We start from the raw sequence: 22,256 nt of genomic DNA, 5'->3' as shown, positions 1-22,256 counted from the left end.
GAGAGTTTCCTCTTATACTAGGCTTACTTACACCTTCAAGGAAAAAAAACAAGTCAAAGTTCCATAGATTTCCAGTACCAGTGTTATGTAGGAGGTTGTCTGAGGCCTAGCACAGCACCCATCACATAGTAGGTGCCCAAGAAGTGCTGGTCAAAGAAATGAATGTGTGAAGGTCAATGAGATAACTTTAAATAGTAAGGTCTAGGATTTGTCTCATGGATTACAAGTTAGCAATCATTCTTCCTCGTCCCCTATGCCCTCCCTTTTGAACCTGACACTTATTGTAAATACTTCAGAGATATTTTCCTTTTATTTATTTTATAGACCATACTCTTATCTTAAAATGACAAGACCTAGATACATGGATATTATGGCTCATGTACAAAAACTGGGTCACTTTCCAGCTGATTTATGGGACTAGTCCAAGGGCAGGTATATGTAAAGTCTTTATATGGGATTTAAAAACAAGTGTGCAGGTAAAAAATGATGTATCTTTATTGATTTAGGAAGCTGAAATGTCAAATGTTATTTACAAAAACCTCACGCCTTTTGTATTCTTAAAAACTCATTTTCACTGTTATTAATTCACTACTTGTGTCCTCAATAAGGGTATTACAATTTAATTGATTTTGAACTCACTGATTTTGAAGTTAATGAAATTGTTTATTTCAGTAACTTCACTTTCGTTTCTTTTCTTCACCATTAAACTTGGTAATATAAATCCCAACTGATTTGCCTAACAGCTGAAGGGGCTAAAAATAAGAGATCTCGATTCTCTGGAAGTTTTCCAGTTTTATATCCTGGATAAAACACCAGTTCAAAATGTCATTGTGGCTTCTTTTCTTGAAAGATGTTTTCTTTATGACTCCATATTTGTCTTATTGTTCAAGAAGAAATTGAGTCTCTACTCTGCTTACAGAATATTTGGTGACTTCCTTTGACCCCATGAGAAGTCTCAAATATTCAGCATGTGGTTCTCGGCTCTCCATGATCTGGCTGCCAGTGTACCTCCTTTTCTATACCCTTTCTTATTGTTCCTGCCACACACTGTTTGCTCCTTGTCCCGCAGGTGTACCACAAACTTTAATAATTAGTTATCTATTGTTGCATAACAAGTTACCCCAAAGCTTTAGGTATTATTTTGTGGTTTCTGTGGGTCAGGAATCTGGGCATGGCTTAGCTGGGACTTCTGCTTCACGGTCTCTCCTCTCACAAAGCTGCAATCAAGGTGTTGGCTGGGACTGCTATCACCTCAAGGTTCAACTGGACCAGGATCTGCTTCCAAGTTCATTCTTGTGGTTGTTAGCAGGATTCATTTCCTCTTGGACTCAGCTCTTTGTTGGCCGCTGGCCTGAAATCGCTTTTGGTTCCTTGCCAAGTGGACTTCTCATCAAAGAGAGCATGCAATAAGAGCAAGAGAGAGGGAGAGTGAGCACGTGCGAGAGAATACCAACAAGATGGAAGTCACGGTCTTTTGTAACCTAATCACAGAAGTGACATCCCATTACCTTTTGCGGTTTCTGTTGGTTAGAAGCAAGTCACTAAGTCCAGCATGTCGCAAAGGGGAGAGGGTTACACAAGGTCAGGAACACCAGGAGGTGGGGAGCCATATCAGAAGGTGCTGACTACAAATAGTATTTCATTTCCATTCTAGGGCTCAGAAAGTTTAAGTAACTAGAAGCACAGAAAGATTAAGTAACTAGCAAGTGACAGTGGAAGGATTTGAGCCTGATTGTCAGGTTTACTTGGAACAGAAGCCACTTTCCTCATTTCTCCATTCTCTGAGTGCACCATAGGCTCTGTGACATAGGAGCCTAGTAGGTATTAAGTAAGAGCTAAATGAATGAATCAATGAATGAATACAGATGTGGGTCACACAACAACTGCTTTTACCCAAACTCTGGTCCTAGTTCTTGATCCAGTATAAATAATAAAGAAATTACCATTTGGTTGAATAAAGCTGAATTATATTTAATCATTGAGGAGAGTTCTGAATTTTAGGTGTAGGACCCAAGAGAGAAGATAGAGTTTTGTGAATTGTTCCCATCTGGTACAAAGCAGACTTCATTACTACTGAGAACTTCAAAACAATATCTAAGAAATTGGAATGCCAGAACCCAGGAAGAGAGATTATGGAATTGTATGAAAGACTGCCACAAATTCAAGAGGAATATTAGAGTAGTATTTGGATGGTGGAATAAGTAGCTAACTGTTGGCAGGGTTTTTAATCAACCTTCCTTAAAGATGAATGGGATTAAAGCTAGCAGGTAAATGACTAGCTGAACCAGAGATAAACTGGTGGTATGTCTGTGGCAAAATGGATTAAGAGTGCACAAGCAAGCAGGGACTGAGGACAAAGAGATGGCTCTTCCTGCATGCTGCAGATCTTGACTCAACAGCACTTTTTTGCATTTCTCCCCTTTCTGGATTCGTTGAGATGTTTGGACTCCTGTTGGAACAGGTCAGATGGACCCAGATGTCATGGCTGATGGATAAACCTATCCTTATAGAGGTCCAGTGAAACTCAGCATTTGAGGATGTTAGAGCAGTACACAGCACTGGGCAGTTTATAAAGTGATTTCTCATAGGGTCTTATAGTGAACCTCTGAGGTGAAATTGTCAAGATTGGACAGACCTATCACTTGACTAGTCCCTTCTCTCTCTATGGGGAAACCATGTGGTAATCAATTCACTGTAAGTTTTCCCACTGAGAATGGATCACAATTCTAGTGCTTAATGGCATCAGGCTAACAGCTGGGCAGCCAGTGGATGGGTGCACTCTCAGGGCCAGGGTCTTCGCTTCTTGCCACATGGGCTGTCAACTGTTGCCTCTCTGAGTCTCGCTTTCCTGGATTCTAAGTGGAGTTCCCTCCCTCTTCTGACGGACACTTCTTTTGTTGATGTTATTGTTGGTGTTCTGAATTAATACCATGGATAGAAATGAAGCTAATTTGTTTCTCTCTTTGCAGCTTGCACAGGAAACATTTTGTTTCTGAGGTGCCATTTGCACAACTGACCTCATACATTATTTATTGGTTTTATAATTTAGCCTAGCCTTTCAGATGACTGCAGGATGTCAGCTGCTCATGAGCACTTTTTCTCCAGTTTATAAATAAGGAAACGAGGCTTAGAGAAGTCAGAACAGGGATTTTCCAGGGTCACAAAGCCAGTAAATAGGAGACACAAATGTAGGTTTTCTGACTTAAAGCTCTGAGGTCTTTCCACTCTCCCTCCTGCCCCCATGCTGGTTCCTCACAGAGTCACAGTCAGGGGACTCCCATTGTACTGTTCCTTTTATGGTACAGTCACATCTGGGATGTGCCGTGTTGTTGGATGAGGTTGGGTCACGATGAAAGGGGAAGCTTAAGAGAAGCTAAACAAAGAAGAGGTAAACCTACAGAAAGAAGGAACCAAGCAAAGCAGAAGTATGGAGGTGTTGTATTCCTCCTCCAATCTTGGGGAGAAATGAATGATTTAGTGATAAGGGGGACTTGAAATACAGGTGCCAAAATGGATGATGCCATGACCAATCCCACTCTCTGGTTCCATTCCTGGGACAGGTTGGCCACATCTTTGTCCATTATCTTTTCTTCACTGGAGCATCTCTTTCCCTAATGGATGGCTGCTTGTCTGGGTGATAGAGGCTGTTGTTCTGCCATCAACAACACTCAGAGGTAAAGGGCTTGGCAAGAGGCAGCTGCTGCCCCTAGGAGTCTGGAACACAAGAGGAGCTGCCCCTACCGTGACATGCACCCTGATTTATTTTCAATCTAAAAATAAAGTTTGATCAACAGATTAAAAATGTAATTAGAAATGATGTGTATGCCATTCAAACAGAACATCTTCTGGCACACTCTCTATTGTCTCTTTCCACCTCTTCTCATGCCCCAAGGCCTTTTTGGTTTTCCCAACCCTCTACAGATGGCCTCTTGGACCCCAAAATCCTTGCTCTACTAGAGTGTTCCTCGTTATCTGTCTTAGCCCTGGCAAGTTCTCCTCTTCTCCCATTAGCAGGAGAGTGAGCGAGTGAGTGTCTCAGACCTCATCTCACTTTCAAGCAGCAGGGAGAGACAGGAATCACCTCATAATCATCTCATAGCTTGGGTCTGGCTAGCTCATTCCTGCTGTGCAACATATTCAAAACAACCACCACAAAAGGTGAAATTAACTCTTCAAGGCCAAGACCCACATTCATAACAGACATTTGGCAAATCTTTACTGAGCCTATATCATGGTCAGGCTCTGGGGCTGGGCAGGTACCATGGGGAAATAAAGTCAAGCCCTCAAGTACCTGGACCTAACCAGGCTCCAAACGAGGCCAGATCCTTCCCTCCCTCCCTGATTTTGAGGAAAAGTCATGGATGCATGGCTTAGTGGTGGTGATGTGACGTGGAAATTGTCAGTGTCTTGAGCAGAGGTGCTGGGAAAAGCACGGTGAAAGTTCCTTGGGGCAGTGTGGGCCACAGAGCAATGGCCACACTGCCCACTGGACTGCACAACAGCCTTTAGAACCCAGACAATCCTCTTCTGCCTTTCTCTAGAGGACATGCATTGCTGCTTTCCCAGGGGACCACAATTCCTCTGCACTTGGTGGTTAATTTGTCTGTGTTCCAGCATCCAGTTCCACCACTGCACCTCATTTACAGCACTGCTTAATTGTTCCCGAGGGCCTCTGCATTGCCATCTAGAGAGTCTCTCTACAAAGAGGAAGCTCTTCTAGTCTTTGCCTCCCAGAATCTCCCTGTGTTCTTCTGGCCCATTGATTAGGAAAGCTAGGAGACTTCTGACTTACACTTTGATGGGAGAGAGAATGGAAAGTATCACCAGAGGGACTGGCTTGAGTTAGGATGATCAGAAGGCACATGAATTCAGCTTGAGATAACTTGGCTTCTTTCATACTCCCACGTGCTCATCCAAAGATTGAGATGGGACCTACTATTAAGGAACTGGGCAAGTCAAAATCTTTCTAAAGAGATTCTGAATAATATCTCTTTACAGATTGTACTATAGAAAAACATCCGGAGAGAAATGACTCATCATTTCTAATTAAATGTAAATGGTTTTTTCTGGGGTTATAAATAAATTCTTCATCACTCACTTGAAGGTAATAAAGCTTGCAAATTTTGTGTTCCAAAGTTTGATGTCCCAGCTTGCCTTTTTCTGCCATCCAGCTTGTGTCTGGCTTTACCTTACTCAACACCAGTTGGTGTGTGTTTAAAGAATAAAAATAATTTTAATATTTGTCAAGGTAGAATATAATTAGGTTGGTAAATCTTCTGTTTGAAAGGGCATGAGCAAAATCCCCAGACTAAATAGAAATTATTTCTGGATTGTCTTCTGTTTTTCAATTATTTCTGTTATCTATCTCTTCTGTTATCATGGGTAATCAGAAGTTGATATTTCAAAAAACCAAGCCAAAACAGAGCAAAAATTACCCCCACAACTAGGGGATGAAGTAGGAGGAAAAAAATGTGAGTGAACCATACAGGTGCTTTGTCCATCATCACTCTCTCTATCCATCCATCCATCCATCCATCCATCCATCCATCCATCCATCCAATATTTCGTGTGCTTATATATGCAAGGCATGAGCTTGGATATGGCAGCTGCATATTAGAATAAAAATCTTACAGACTTTAAAGCCATGCTGGCCTGAGTTATAATCCCAGCTATAAGTTTATGCTGTTTGTGTGATCTGCAAAGCTCACAATCTCTGCAGCCTCCTGTTGCTCATCTCTATAACAGGTTTCCAGATCCCTCCCTCATAGGGCTGTTATGTACCTGGAACAATACCTGATACTTAAGGCTTCTGTAAATACTAGTTGTTTCTCTTGTTTTATCTTCCTTATTTAGTTCCTGATTAACTGATATGCACCTTTAAGAAAGGTTACTTTAAATGGAGCTCACCATAATGTTTCCATCTTGCCATTTTGTTAACAGAAGTAATTGAAGAAAATGACAGTAAACAATATGGTAATTAAGAGAACCCAAGGCATCTTGAGTGTTAATGTTTTCCAAGGATTTCTAAGTTCCTCAGAAGATGACACTCAAGCATTTAGACCTGGGGCATCCTGGGAACTTGGCCAAGCCAAACATCCATGAGATGCCACATGTGCATTCCATTACCCTGGGCTGGTCTTGCACAGGGTCTCCATTATGTTAGATGGAGATGCCTTGGGGAGCTGCCATCCCATTAGATATGTGGAATCAACTTCCCCAACAGGTGTGGTTTCCAATTTCCATCCCAGAATCTATCAGGACTAATCTCATCATGCCACCCAACCTGGTTTGCCTCAGTGACTCTGCTAAATGCCTGAGCTCCCTGGCATTCTATCCTCAGCTGGTCTTTTGTCCTTGCTGGTTCTGTTCGTCCTGTATTCTATTGTTTCTCAACCCAGGGTTTCTGGCACTATTGATGTTTTGGGCTGGATAACTCTTTGTTATGCAAGGCTGTTCCATGCATTTTTAGCAGCACGCACCAGGTGCCTCTATTCACAAGATGCCGGTAATATTCCCTTAGTTATGACAACCAAAAACGTCTCTAGTAATTTCCAAAGGGGGACAAAATTGCCCTGACTGAGAAATGCTCTAATATAACCTACGCCTTCCTTTGTGCCCTCTTAAAATGTCATCAGGAAAGTTATCTACCTTCTCTGAATTTTCCTGTCTCATGTCTCTAATTGAAACTTGGCTATCCTTTGGCTGTCTCGAATGGAGATTCTTTGTGCTCTCACATCTTACCTACCTAAATAAAGGCTAAGAGGTGAAGTAGGTGTCCTCCCTTCTCCTCACTGCTGCATCGAGACAGGTATTTTTCATCCTCCCCGCAAAAATCTGCTCCTTTGAAGCTCATGCCATCTGGTAATGATGTTCTTTCTTATTCCTTAATGTGTCATCCACTGACTGCCCCATCTTTCTTTCTTAGTCATGGGAGAATTCAGTACCTGGTTTACTCTCTTATTCTTCTCCTAAACACTGTTATCATTCTCAGTGTCTTTAGCATCCATATTGATGACTCATCCAAGACCACGACTTCTTGGTTCCTGATCTCATCTTCAGTGAACTTTTAATTTTCCAGATAAATGATAGAACATTGATTGCTTGCCAGGGACTATTCTAGATTCAAAGGCTACAGGAGCAATGGGATCGACATAGTCTCTGCCCTCATGGACTTTACTTTATAAGGGTGGAGGGGTGCAAACAATAAGTGAGCAAACAGGAAAATTTCATTTTGATAGTTGCTATTAAAGGAATAGACAGGCTAGATAGATAGGGATGAATAAGGTTGAAGGGATGAATTTGCATAGGAGGGTGAAGAAGATCCTCTCTGATGTGGCGAAATGTTGAATTGAGACTTGAAAGGTGAAAAGGGGTTGACCATGCGAAGAACCAGGGGAGGAACAATTCAGGAAGAAGAAATCGAAGTCCAAAAAGTCTTTGGGGGTGGTAATAGAGCACGGAATGTTCAAGGAATAGAAGGTTGGCATGAGTGGCTGGAGCAGTGAGTGCAGAGGGTGACACTGGATGAGATGAATCTGTGAGGTATGCGTGTGCCTTTGTTGATTTGGTTGTTTGTATCTTATGTGCACAAAATTGAGTTCATCCTCCTCCTCAGTTTATTATACCCTATCATTGCTGGTCTGTGGCTGCTCTCTTTTAAATTTTTAAATATATTGCTTTCCTATTTTATCTTCCATTTCCAATCCAATTTCCCTACCTCCCATATACTTCCATTTTGGTGTATTTATCCTTTGTGTATATTCTTCCATTCTACTTTCCATACATCTATTTGCATAAATATATCCATGTTCGTTGTATTTTAAAGTATTTGAATTAATGGTATTGTGCGATAGATCTTGCTCTGTTCTTTACATTTTTCATTTCAACTTAAGTTTTTGAGATCTCTCCCTATTGCTATGTGTATCTTGTTCATTTCTTCTGCTTGCTGCATAATATTCCATCATATGTACCTACATCTTTTAATTATCCATTTCTCAATTTGTAGTTACCTTGTAGTTTCCAGTTGTTTACCACTGTAAAAAACACTGTACATGTGCTCCCCAATGAGAGGACACATTCTCTGAGATGTGTCCCTCAAAATGGGAATGTTGGATCATAAAATATGAACATCATTTGATTTCACTAAATACTGCTAGTTTGATCTCCCAAATTCTGTACCAGTGGACACTCTTATTAGCAGTGCATAGTTTTCTGTGTATTTATCACCAATTCAACTTAAAACTCTCCCATACTTGTGTAGCTTTATTCTCAGTTTGCTCAGCCACATTAGCTATTCTATCAGTTTTCTCTTCCTGAAGAAATATCTTCAAATTTTCTCACCTGACCAAACTGAATTGGTTGCTCTCCAGGACTGCTGCCTAGCTATCACATTGGGATCTCCCTTCACCATCACCTTAGGGATTTCCTTTCCTTCTCTCTTATGTTCCTGGGTTTTTATGTCTCCCTCTTTCTTGGCTTACTTTCTTATTTTTGTGGAGCACATCCTCCAGTAGCTTTCTGAGAAGTGATAGAGATTTTACTGAGAGTGTTTCATGTCTGAAAGTGTCTTTATTTTACCTTCACATTTAAAGTTTGGATATAAAGTTTTCTATTGGAAACTATTTCTCTCACAATCCTGATGGCATTGCCTATTGAATTCTAGCTTCCAGTGTTGCTATTGAGAAGTTCAGTGCTATTCTGATTCTTGATGCTTTGAATATAATTTTTTTTTTCTACTTAGGAACTTTAGCATCTTCTCTTTGTCCCCCTTGTTCTGAAACTTTAAAATGATGGGTCTCAATGTGGGTCTATTTTTATCTCCTGTGCTGAGTACTTTGTGAGCCTTTCAATTTGGAAATGCAAATCTTTCAGTGCTGGGACATTTTCTTGAATAATTTTATTGATGATTTCTTTCCATTGATGTTCTCTGTTCTCTCTTTCCAGAGTGCCTGCTGTTTAGAATTGAACCTTCATCTTTTCCATTTCTTGGTCTTTTTACTCTACCACCTGGGAGGTTTCCTCAACTTTATCTGCCAGCACTTCTAATGGCTTCTCATTCCTGTTGTCATATTTTTAATTTCCAAAGGGCTCTTTTATTTGTTCTCTGAATATTTTAAAATGCGTTCTGGTAATATTTCATTAGTATTTCCTTTATTTTTAGGTATTTTCTCTGAAGATATTAATCATAGTTTTTCAAAGTTTTTATCTTCCTGCATACTCTTTGCTTTCTCTATTTCTTTCCCCTGTATGTTTGTCTTATTTTTAATTATTCATTTTAGAGGCTTTTCTCAAATATCTTGTTATCTTTGGTTGTCTGCTGGTAATTAAGAGGAACATCAAAAAAACCCCTCATTTGGAGCTCTGTGTTGCCCTTCATGGCTTTCCCCATAGGGTGAAGACTGTACTGTTTCACTGGGGAACTCCCAATATCAGTATCTTTAGATTTTTTCCATGAGGCTGGCTAGATTCCTCAGAGAAGGTGTTTTAGTCTCCCGGTTGGAGGATTTATCCTGACTGTCAGTATCTGGGGAGCTGAGGTAGACTGAGAGGTCTGGGGAAGGAGGGTGGAGTTTCAACAGTCAGTGTGGATCTTTTAGTTAATTTTTGTATTTTTGGTACAGTAAGTTTGTCTATCAGTTGTCTCTGATGTATCTCATCCACAGCTCCCCACTTTTACCCTCTTTCCAGCGTTGATTCTCAAAGTATTATCTGAGGACCCTTAGGAGTCACTAAGACCTTTTCAGGGCATCATCAAGATTAAAACTATTTTCATAATCATACCGAGACTTCATTTGCCTTTTTCACTCTCATTCTTCTCGTGAGTATACAGTGAGGTTTTCCAGAGGCTGCATGATGTGTGATATTGCAGGAGGTTGAATGCAGAAGCACATAGAAGACCAACTATCTTACATTAAGCCTGATATTAAAGGGATTTGAAAAATGTAAAACAATGCCACTCTTCTCACTAATTTTTTTGAGTTAGAAAATATAATTTTTTGTATAAAATGTGTTGTTAATGTATAATTACTATTTATTGCCATTATTTTAAAAACGAGTAAATAAAAATGGTTTTAAATGACTCAGTTTTAATTTCTCACGTGATAGATATCAATATATATAATTCTTATAAAATCTTTTTGGGGGTCCTCAATAATTTTGAAGACTGTATAGTTGTCCTGAGGCTAAACATTCAAGAACTGTTGCTCCAGAGAATGGCTAGATGAAATTGGGGAGAGATCCGAGGATTCTAACCTTTTGCTTTACTTCTCTCTTTTATCCCTTCCTTTCAGAGGTTCATGTACCACAGACAACAAAGCAGAGAGACAGACAGAGCCTGTGTCCCTGAAGACATTGTTAAGCTGATGAATCAGACAGCCCTGAAGGCTGATCTCCCTCTAGAGATGCTTCCTGTTATGTGAGATAATACTTTTCTTTGTTTGGTTTGAGGTGGTTGTTAATTGCAGTTGAACATCTAATGGAAGCCAAGAGAGGCGAATGTTTCAAGAAGCCAGGAGCGATTGACTCTGTAAATGATAAACACTGAAGGTTGTGCTAGGATTTGCTTACACAGAGGCCATAGGTGACCTTGACAGGTCATTTTCAGTGGAGTGGTGATGGTGCAAACCAGATTAGCATGGCTTCTTGTGTACCCCCTCTCCTGCTGTTGTTTCTCATTATCTTTTTCATTTTCCTTCTCTACCAGATCACAAAAAGTTGGGGTTTCTTTCAGGTTAGTCTGGTCTTTCTTCTCCTCTCTGTATTCTTTTTCTTCATCTCCTCCATTCCCATAGGTCTACATGTCATTTTATGCTGGTGTTGTCGCAGATTTATGTTTCTCTCTGTGTTCCAGATTCTCATATCCAACTGTTCACCTGACATCTCCAGTGTATTGTTTCCTAGACATGTCAAATTTAACCTGCCCAAGCAGATGTCTGCATCTGCCCCCCACCTGCCCTCTCACTTCCCTCAGCTGTCTCTGTCTCTGTTCACAGCACCTCCAGTCACCCAGCTGTTCGAGCCAGACACCAAAGTGTCACTCTTGAGTCCCCTCTCCCCTTCACTCCCTGGGTCTGATCCATTAGGAAGTTTTATTGATTCAATCTGCAAACCATAACTGGGGGCCAGTCTTCTCTCCTCGTCCAATACCATCTTCTTGACCCGTATCACTAACATTTCCAGTCTGCATTCTTAAAAAACCCTCCTGGCTGGCCCTGCTTCATTCTTGCTTTCCTCCACCCAGCCCTCAGATTGCTCTTCTAACAAAATACAATATAGATCATGGTGCTCTTCGTGCCTTAAATCCTTCAACTGCTTTATCTCAATAATAAAATCCAGATCCCTTCCCAAAACCTAGAAGGACCTGCATGCTCTGGCCCCAGCCATTGCTGTCAGCCTTATCATAGATGATCCTGTCGTTGCTTGCCTCAATGTACCTTTACAGGTCTTCTTTTAGTTTCTCGAACAGTCTTCCTCTACTTTGGATGCTCTTCTCAGCCCTCCCTGCTTGGACAGCTGCTTCCATTTTTAAAAACATCACCTTAAATGTGATTTCTTCAGCAAGGTGTTTCCATCTATTTTACCTAAAGTCAGTTCCCATGTGATACTCTCCTATTCAGCTCTTAGTTTTGTTTGATTTTTTAATTTCATTTTTTTAAATTTCATGGTGTATGCACAGCAGAAAGGGTCTCACATTTGCTAATGGCTCTGAGGTGGAAGATGGTTCCCATGATGGCTGTGGCTCCCTTATAAAGGGCCAGGAATTTGCTTCTTGGAAGAGTTCAATAACTCTTAGCAGCTCAGGGAAAGTATAACAGGAAAAACGCCAGAGACCATACTGACTCTTGGAACTCCAAAATAATTGTTTTTGAACTTTTCCATCTGAATCCATTAGAGATTTATTTAATAATGTTAGATTCCTTCAAAGATTCAGTCTTTTGTCCCGGATTTACTTCGTATGTTACTGAACCAAATGTCTTGTGACTCCCCATTCTGATTTTTAATAACAGTGAATCGATAACTTTGTTCCCATTCTTTGAAGTCTGCAGCTAAAGTGTATCTGAAAGGATTCCCCAGAGGGCGGGGTGAGAAGCAGGGACACAATCGTGGAATTTCTGGCTCAAGTGGCTGCTTTGCCGGAAAGCGGCAAGGTCATTGGTTGGGAGGTTAAGCTGACCACTAATCAGTCAGGTGATGACAGACTCAGAGTGTATTTAGACCCTGGCTGTCCACCTCCTCTTCCAACATCTTAATAGAACAGTGGGCATGCTTTGTCTCCAACAGGATTTTGGCGGATGTAGCTCTAGGAGCATCTTTGTGTTGGGATGTCATGGAAAGCAAAAGCAAGAAGACAGGGGATTCCTGTAGTCTCTTCCTTCCTCTCTGAAGCAAAATTTTGATAACCTTCATAGGCAAGAAGAGGAAAATGTCCTTGGAGGGGCCAACCCAGAAGGAGGTGACAGGAAGGAAGTGTAGAATAAAGTTCCCTACAGCTCTCGAGGCAGCATTTTGTGTCATTCTGTCAGTCAACCATTGGGTGCAGGTTGTCCCCTGTGGGGCACCGTGGAGTGTAACTTCCTGGACAAGGCAGGTCCTTTGGCCCAGAGCAATTACCTGGAGGAGGGGCAGTTGTGAGAAGTTACCAGCCATTATTTACAGCAGCAGGGGCATGGGTGCACCCATGTAAAAAAAGCAGGATCTAGTTAGAGCATAGTACATCCATGACAGCTCCTGCCCCTGGAGGGGATGTCCCTCAAAGTCAATTCCACTTTTCCTTCTTATGTGAAGGCCTTTCTGGGCCATCCAGCCTGAGCTGGCCACTCCTTTCCCCCTAGTCCCTTGGCCATCCCATTGTCATCTCATTGTCATTGACTCTTTAGTTGCCTGTCTGCCTCATGAGACAGAGCCCCTTGAGAAAGGAACCTGGTCTTGACCACCTGTTGTCCCTCTCAGCCCTGGAGGCTGGCACCATCCTTGGCACACGGAGGTATGTGCAACATTCTCTGATGTCTTGGGTCTCCTGCCTCAGTGATCCTTGTTCTCTCTGCCCTCTGCTCACTCTACAGACTCAAGTCAAACTCATTGACTAAATCATGACCTTGGGAGACTTTGATGAGCCACATGTGAAAATTAGGCAACAATCAGCTGAATTGAAAGTCTTCAGCCTTATTTTTTGGTTATCTATGTCTTTACAAAGTTTATTTAAAACAAAGTGTATGGTAAATTTCTTTTCCTTACCCCCGACATGGCACAGTGTAAGACACTTTGTTGTGCTCCTCTTGGAAAGGGAAGAAAAACCTGGATGATCTTTAAGCTTAGTAATTATTTCCATCAGTGGGAAATCAGTACTGTGTGTGTGAAGTGAACAGGTACTACTGGGAGAGCCTGACTGTTTAATTTCCTTTAAATGCCATTTGCATGGATTTGGTCCTGAGAGGATCACTTTGGGATTTAGGGAACGAAAGAGAAGTGAATGGAGAGAAAGGAAAGAAGTGACAGAGACTCAGAAGCCTGGAGAATGGGGTGATATTTCAGAGAGATTTCAGCGTTTATTGGCAACTACCTGGGGGCTCAGGGACAAGCACAGCTTGACACCCTTGACCTCCCCACTATGCTTCTGAGCCGTGGAGAAGCTGGCAAGACCCAGGATATGTCAGCCTTTTGGGGACGTGCTGTGATCACTTCCTGGGATGAATGATGGTTGAGTCACAGCCTCCCCAGGTGATCAACTCTCCTTGTCTCTAAGAAAAGAAACTTGAGGAACTGCATACACTTTTCCTGGCTGCCTCTGAGGCTGCAGCTGCAAGGTGGGAAATGAGTGAATACGCCCATCAACCAGCCAAATGAGGGTCTGGGGAATCTGAGGGGCTGTGCATCATTTGTCTTCTGTATCTGATACTTCAGGGTAAGTGAGGAGGAGGTAAAATGAGTGTCCTAGGAGCTTCTAGACTCCTGTTGTGTTCTTCCCCTTTTGCCAATGCTCATAGGTGTCTTCTGCCTACACTCAATCCCTCTGTCTTACATGTTGTTTTTACAACAGGATTCGATTTTAAAATGAAATTCTAATGTGTTAAGCACCTCTGTGTGTGAGGCCATTGGCTAATTGCTGAAGATTCAGAGCTTAGAGTTTTATAGGTGAGACAGATGTGTCTTCAGTAGATATGGGCATGGGACACAGGGTATCAGGGAGGGAGGTGCTCTTTCCTGTGTTGGGGCTGGGGGTAGAGTCAGGAGAGTCTGGTGAGTTTGACAGGCAGACAGGTAGGGTAAAGGCTTTCTAGGCAGAGGGAATAGCCTGTGCAAAGGCTTGGGAGTCTAACCAGCATCAGGGGGCAGGGCTGTCCAGACAGTTTGATATGCTGGAGAATGGAGTCAGGGTTGAGGTGAGGATGTGGCTGAAGAGCTTGGCAGAGATCCTGCCATAAAGGGCCTTAAGATCATCCATATGAAGGGGCGAAGGTGCAATGTTTCTCAATTGTAATTGTAATTGTAATTGTTGGGAGTGGGGATAACAATGAATTCGAACTCCCAATGATTGGATTTCAGGAGTCAAACACTGGTGGGTGAGTTTTTTTCTTGGGCAAGGAAGTTTCCCTAGCTTTTAATTTGGGCTGCTTCTGAACTAGTTCTGGAATATACCCACTTTGACTAGTCACCATATATTACTGAGAACCTACTATGTGCTCAGAACAATATATGTGGCTGAGAAATACCACAGTTCCCCAGGTCATGGACTCCTGTGGCTCCACCAGGGCAGAGCTTCTCTGTGCTCTGCTCATTGCCAGGACTAACTCCTGACCACACCCGGCTTGACACAAGCCATATTCATTCCTAAATCCCTAGTCCCCCAGGAATCCCATGGCACATGCTCAATAAAGGTCTGATGACTGAATGACTAGGATATACAAAATCATTGGTGAACATAGGTTGGGGGAAAGTCATTTGTGGGTCTAACATTAATAACCGTATCTTCTAGAATTTGGGGATGTAAGGGTTGACCCAGACTGAGCAACACAGATCCAACTTGCTTCTTCCCTGAATTGTTTTGTGACCTTAAACAGTCCTTGGCTGAAATAAGCCTCTTTTCAGCATCTGTAAGATAAGAGATTTGGATCAGCGCTTCCCTAATGTCCCTTCCTGTTCAAATATACTAATATTTTAAGTCTATAAATAGGAATCTCTAGAATTCTGGATTCAAAGACATAAAAAAGTGTGAGCCCTGAGAGTTGTGGCAAGATGCAAAAGACCCAAAATGAGTACCCGGAATTTAGAATCAATTTCTATCTTGCTTAGGAAGCGCTTGTTTTTATGCCTTGTTAAATATAGACAGGAAAACCGCCTGTCTACTCTGGGGTGCTATGGCAATTAATTAGTTAATGTTCATGAGGTACAAAAGGAACAAAAAGTGCTGCTTGTAAAAAGTCATATAAATGCTAAGTGTTATTGTTTTCCATCTGATTCTCCCCCATTCGATTTCGCTTTCATATCAGAGTAGTCATAACAGCATCAGTTGGGGCTCCTCTCGCTAATTATGCTGCCAATAAAAGGGGAAAAATTCCCTTTTAAATTTCCATTTTAATTTCTCTCTGTCTGTGACCCCCTCCTCCCTTCCCTCCAGTGCATTGTTCAGAGTTGCTAACTACTCAGAGGTCAGTAAAAGTTAGCACCTTCTGTTTTCTCTTCATCCTTATTGCAGTCGGTGAGAGACTGACACCCTCCCAATGAATTAGCAAATGGAGCTTCACTGCTCACTGGGCCAAAGCTGTGGAGGATACACAAATAAATACTGCAGGTGCATCTCTACCTGCCAGGGGCTCCTATCTGTGTGGGAAGGGTAGAGACTGGCCTCCTCTCCTGCCACAAGTAACCACTGTTCAAGGCAGACTGTGTCGAGCTTGGTGAGGGCGAGGCTGTGGTGTTCTCGATGAGCCCCGTAGTAAACTGTGGGATAGTTGGTACAAATGCAGATTTCTCTGTGTATCAACTATCCATTGCGATGATAATGCCATGTAACAAACCACCCTAAAACTTAGTGTCTTAAAACAATAAGTATTTATTTAGTTTAAGAGGCTAAGATTGGAGATTCAGACTTCGCTCACCTGGGTGGTTTCTCTGGCCTCAGCTGGGTGTGCTTTCATGGCTAGGGGTTAGCTGGCTAGTGGCCAAAAGAGACTATCCTTGGAGGGCATATCCTTAGCTGTGCCCCCCATCTCTCATCCTCCAGTTGGCTAGCTTGGGTGTGTCATTCTTAGGACATTGCAGAGGTGCAAGAACAAGAGGGAAATCGGCAAGGCCTCCTGAGATCGAGGTTTAGAAGTGGCACATCCTCACTTTTGTCTACTCTATTGACCAAAGAAAGTCACGTGGCTGAACCGAGATTTGAGGGTAGTAGTGGGATCCAGATTCTGCTACTGTAGTGGAAGGGACTGCAAAAATCACAGGGCAAAGGGTAGGATACAGGAGGGGGTGAGGAACAGGGGCTATTAAAGCTCTCGGTCTACCACAACACCCTTCAGCCCTAGACTTTCTCAATCTCTAGGGCTCAGGACATTTGCATTTTCAGCCAATTCCCCAGGATTTTCTGATGCTCAGGGAAGTTTGAAAACAACCGGACATAAGCAAAGAGCAGCAAGACATGAGATTACCAGCTGCCTGGGCTGGTCTTGCCCCAAATGCTCCTCCTCCTGCCTGCTTCCCATTTCCTCAGATCCAGAAGAAATGAGTTGAGCCTCTTCAACTGTCAATGAAGCCATGTGTACTGTGACTCCTGGGGGGAAATGATCCATGGGACCAGGACCCCCATGAAGGCCCTGTGGAACTTGGTTGCGAGCCCTGGCAGGTTGGGCAAGACTTCAGGAGAAGGAGGCGGGGGAATGTCTGGAACAAGAGCTTGGAGGCAGGGAAGCTAAGGGGTGTTGGAACACAGTGTGGTGTGGCTGGAGAGAATTCTGGAAAGGCAAACCAAACCCAGATTGTAGTGTGCCTCCAGCAGCTGGCACATGGGGAAGTCAGTGGTTGGCAAATATGTGGTCCTCTTATGGGGACGTCTCTTAACAGAATCACTGTAGAGAATGGGAAGAACAGTGTCATGTACTAAAATAGGACTTCCACTTCCAAAGTTGGGCCTCATCTCTATGAGGATCTTTCCTATAAAATTGCGTGCGTTGAACCGGCATGTTTGTGGGATAGAATCATAAAGAAATTAGAATTCCTTTTGTTCCTCGCTGTTTTGTTAAATACACTTGGTGGGACTAATTCTTCCTCTACTCTTCGTTGACAATCCAGGTGGAGTCCATGACTTCTCCGGTCCCTCTTGAGTAGTACAAGTAATTCAATATCCATTTCCTATGTAGGAGTCCAAACTTTGAACTTGATTTAATGTTATGTCTTTTCCATTTTTCATTCTGCCAGCTAAGGGCTACTGAGGACAAGAAAGCCTGAGGTCAAGAAAAGGAATGTGGCTTGCCAATTCTTGCTTCCTGAGACTTCAGTGTCTACTCTCACTACCCTAATTTGTTAATGTCAGTTTCCACAGGTCTTGGGTATAGAGGACGGAGAAGAGGTAGGGGGCACAGGAATATCTTACTTGGCTGGTACCAGTGTAGACTCGCTGATATTCTTTCTGACTTTCTCTTGGGGTTCTGCAGAGACACCCTGTCTTAGGTTGGGTGCATGTTAGTGAAGGGAAGTTGGATGGGCAAGGAGAGGGAGCCAGGCAAATGTACGACTTCAGGCAAAATTCCAGAGAGAGTCACATAGATTGATCATGAGGGGGCCTCACTGGAGTGTAAATTACACCTCAGTTCCTCTTGACTTAAGGTCAGGGGACTGGACTCTCATCCTTCTTTACCCTACAGATGTTCGTTAGGAGCCATCACGGCAGTCGGGTGTGCAGGGCATAAACTCCTGGGCACTTGCTGCAATTTTCTTCAGCAGGCAAAGCAGCTCCAGTAGCTCCAGGGAAGGCCTCCAAAGAGAGTTGCAGGTGTGGGCTGTTAAAAGTGGAAGCACACAGAAGCTGGGAAAGGGACGGACAGAAACGGTAAAAGGGATCCAAGGACTATGGTGATGCACTGACTATCTCCCACACCTCCCCTTCCCTGAGGACCACTCACTTGCAATTCACCTGATGCAGGTGATGACACTCACCTAGCTCTCGGTGTTCTCTTTCCTCAGACCCCAGGCATCTGACAAAACCTCCAGTTTCTCTCTGAGGGCTCTTTCCTCCCTTTGGGTGTATCTCTTGGAAGGATCAGATGGCCCCCTGCCTGCTCTCTTTCTTGTAAAGTTCCCACTGGTCCCCAGCAAACACTCAGTGGTGGCTTTTCTGTTTTGGCATCTTTGGGAGTGCAGGCCACCCTACCCAGCCCTACCTCCTTTGACTTGGTTGTCAGCTGCTAGCCAGCACATTCCTTTGTCTTGGGAATAATCAAGGAGGAGTCAGACAGCAGTCCACTGTGACCCCAGACTGTAGAGGGCTCTCCTCAATGAGTCACAGCATAGCTCTCTCCCAAGGAATCCTCAAAAACTCTCTTCCAAGAGTCGACCCTTCGCCCTTTTATATGAGAGTCTTGTGGTTATTATTATTTTTGGTCAACTCCTTTATAAATTCTGCAGATGCTCTCCCACCTCCTTTGGAATCTGCCTCAGGATAAACCTCCATTTTTTACATCTTGTTGCACTTATTGTGTGTGGCCTTCTGTAGGAAAGATGTTTGGTTGAGTCCACAAACGTGCATGGAGTACTGGCTGCATGCTGGGCTGTGGCGAAGCTGGAAGAGGTAGAGCTGGTGCCTGCTGTCTTCAGGGACCCCCAGTCTGGCACTGGAAACATGGCCTTCCTCTTGGTTAACAGCTTTGACAAGTCAGTCTGGCGGGAAGCCTTTTGAACACATGACAGAGTCCGAGACTTTTATATTTCCCTCTTCATTTGAAGGAGAGGGGGAGTGGGCTCCCCACAAAAATCTTCTGAATGAGTGAATGAAAGAAATTCAGTCTTCTGGTTTTGAAATGAGTGTTATTTTTTGTTCCTTGAGGTCAAGATATTAAAAGAAGAAGGTCCCAGTGTCCTTACAGAGCAATCACAGAGGAGTCCCAGAGATGTTTCTGCGTCTCCTGTTTCTGGAGGATTTACAAGGAAGTGGGAGGGTCCATCAGCACAACCCTCGCCCCCACCTGGCTCATCCGAGGTGAGTGCTGTGGAGGGAGGAGAGCAAGACGCCAAAGTGGTGTTTAAAAGTGGAGAGAGGGAGGTTTGAGGGGGCTTTGACAGGTATGCAATCCATTGTCCAAGGGGCCCTGAGAGTTTGTGTTCTCTGCAGCAGGGTGCCCCTTAGCAAACACCACCGGCTCTCTGTTCCTGTCCCAGCTGCTTTGTGCTGTGCCTCATAAGCGCAGAGAGTTGGCCGTATAGGGCGCTTTGGAGCCTGAAAGCGCTGGGTTCAATTCAGGCTCTGCCACTTTCAAGCTCTGCATTTCTGGACATGTCTGAACCTCAGTTTTCTTGTCTGTAAAATGAGGGCAGCCATGCCTACCTTACAGGATTTTGGTGAAGGTTAAATGAGATATCACATAGGTAAAGCCCCCAGACATGGAAGAGGCTCCATAAATGTCTGTTTCTTTCCTTGCCTTGCTGGTGGAATGCTCTGGGTTTTGGAAGGAAAGATGAGAACTACCCACTTCCTCTCTGGAGCAGCCACAACATATGATCTGGGGCTGGGGAGACTCAGCTGTGGAAAAGCCAGCCTCTGTTGGCAGTTTGTGGTGGTCCTAAATGTCTGAATTCGGTGGCAGGAGGGAATTGAAGGGCCCACACTGTGCAGTGCCCAGGTTGAACAGAAGGCGATCCAGAGAGCTGAAGTGACTTGCCCAGGTCCTCACAGCTGATGGGTGATAGGCCTAGGAGTTGATTCCTTGTCCTGTGTCCCTGCATTGGCCCAGCTGCCACTTGTTAGGGGAGTAGAGCATGTGCTTGTGAATGAACTCCTGGCTCAGAGTGCACGGTTGGCCCTCACTCCTTACCTCCAAAAGTCTTCTGTTCCATGAGGGGCAGCAGGCAGTTTCTAAGCCAGGTAGTACAACATTCTTTTCATTCTGGGAAGCTTTCCTGACCTCCTGCTGTCAAGGTAGGTGGCCCTGCCACGCTTGCCTGGGATCCCTGTGCAGAACTTGCATGCTTATGTTTGTGCCCCCTGCCTGAGACTATGAAGGTGGGTTCTGGACTTTGTTCCTTGTTGCATGTCTAGGGCCATCTGTGCACCCTGGCACCTAGTAGACCCCAATAACTGTTTGTGGGTGAATGGCTAGGCCAGCTGGATCCATTCTGCCGATGCTTCTCTTCTGACATTGGGTGCCCTAGCTCGAGCGTGATTACTTGGGGTGACTCCCCGCCCCCCGCCCAGGGAAGCCTCCTCAGCCTTTTGGAGAGGCACAAATCTGGGCACTAGTAATAGGAATGCTAAAGGCTTCTGGCCTAAGTAAGTGGAGCCACATAGCTTCATTGATCCAGCCTCCTTTTTCTCCCTGAAGCTTGGAGAATGATCTGAGTAAATGTAAAATGTATTCACCAAGACAGAGAGTTCAGTATCTGGAATTACAAGCCTACTTGAAACCCTTCAGGTTCTGGGTAATGTCCTCCCCTGAGTTGCTTCACGTGGGTCTCTCCACCCTGATCTCCATTCGGCACCCAGGCAGTGAACAACCGCTGTGTGCTGGGCCCTGTGGCTGGGTCTCTGTGCTGGGAGGGAGATGAGCTAGCTGCTAGGACCTCAGTCGGTGTCAGCTCCCTCAGCCATGGGGGAGGGTCTCTGGGGAAAGGTGACTCACTCAGAACAGGCTCCATCGCACAGGATGCCCTTTTCCTGCACTAAGCAGAGGAGGATGCTTTAGCTGGATCATTGCATCTTCCCCCAGGAGGCAGCTAGCAGAGGTGGGATGTGAATGACATGGATGGGCTGCAGCGATCCTATAGAAGTGGCGAGGAGAGACAGCTCCAAGACAAATTGTGAGAGGAAAAAGCCCCAGATTTCACTAGACTTGTTGAGATGAGGGTGGAGGAGGGCAGAGGAGAGAGAGGAGTAAGATGAAACCCTGGGGAGGGCCAGAGAGGCAGAGATGTAGCTATTAACATCTAAACAACATGCAAATAGCTTCGTGGCTTTTTCTTAAAACCACATTTTATTTGAAACTCACAAACTTCTGGTTCTAATTGTTTCTTTGGTTATATTTGTCTTTGCTGTGAAATTTTGCAAATGAGACTACATTCTTCAGTAATGATATTTCTCAGTTGCTGTGATCATATTTTCACTTAGGGTAAAAAATAGGCAGCTTGTTCAGAGTGGCAGTGGCTGTTCGGCTTTTCAAAAGCTAAGAAATTCAAGAGCAGGCGTGAATGACTTGAGCAAAACATTATTGCTACACATGTGATGCAGTTCTTGTTTCTTAGTCCAAGTTCCTTTGTTCCCCCCTGCCCCACCCTTCCTCATTCACTCATGAGACCTTTATTGAGCATCTACTATGCACGAGCTGGGAAGCCCAGATAAACAAGACAGATATAGTCCATATCCATCTAGTATAGATATGATAGGAGCGCAGAAGTTTGCATTCATTCATTTATTTGTTCAATAACATTCACGCAGTGCCTGATATTTCATAGTCTCTGTGCTAGGCATTGGGAATACCGGGGTGAACAAGACGGATACTGCCTTTGCCTTGGTGCAGGTTATAATCTGAGAGGGGAGAGATGCCAAGCAGAGAAGTTCATAAAATAAAAATATGATGACACAGTTTGAAGGATGCTTACTGGTCCAGTCCACATGGGTATCTTTCCTCACTGGTTCAAGTTTTGTAACTATGTTCAACCTTGTACTGTGGAAATGCACAGAATGATTGTGGATATGTGTGTGTAACAAGGAGAGTGTATGTTTCCTTCTTCATTTCTTCTCAAGAGGAGGCAGCTTCCTGTGGGAAACACAAATCTCACGTCAATGTCTTGCATCTTTGTTGACCACTCTTCCTTATCACCAAGAAAACCCAAGGGACCAGTGGTGGAGGGTGGGGTATAGATTTTTTTAAATGGAGCTCTTCAAGGCTATGTTGTTGGAAAACCAAAGGCCAGCTGGGGGACAGTGAATTCCAGCCACAGTTGGGACTCCTGTTCTCACTGATGTCAGTGGTTTTGTTATATCCCTGGTAGCTCCAGTCCTCGCCTGGAAACCTGAGCCCTACACCTGCTAGGACGGGGTTCTGATGTTTTATGTCATA

The 22,256-nt window shown here is 43.8% G+C and overlaps 1 long non-coding RNA gene across 1 annotated transcript in view; it reads left to right on the top strand.

The window, feature by feature from the left end:
• Nucleotides 1-19,183, top strand: part of LOC139075970 (uncharacterized) — a 100,570-nt gene extending 81,387 nt beyond the window's left edge. Inside the window, exon 3 of the long non-coding RNA XR_011527064.1 lies at nt 19,031-19,183. This is a non-coding gene — a long non-coding RNA (uncharacterized lncRNA). The remainder of the gene's footprint in view (nt 1-19,030) is intronic.
• Nucleotides 19,184-22,256: the final 3,073 nt, after the last annotated feature.

Source organism: Equus przewalskii, chromosome 15 (genome assembly GCF_037783145.1).
Source record: "Equus przewalskii isolate Varuska chromosome 15, EquPr2, whole genome shotgun sequence".
Lineage (NCBI taxonomy): Eukaryota > Metazoa > Chordata > Mammalia > Perissodactyla > Equidae > Equus > Equus przewalskii.
This window is presented reverse-complemented; position numbering and strand designations above follow the sequence as displayed.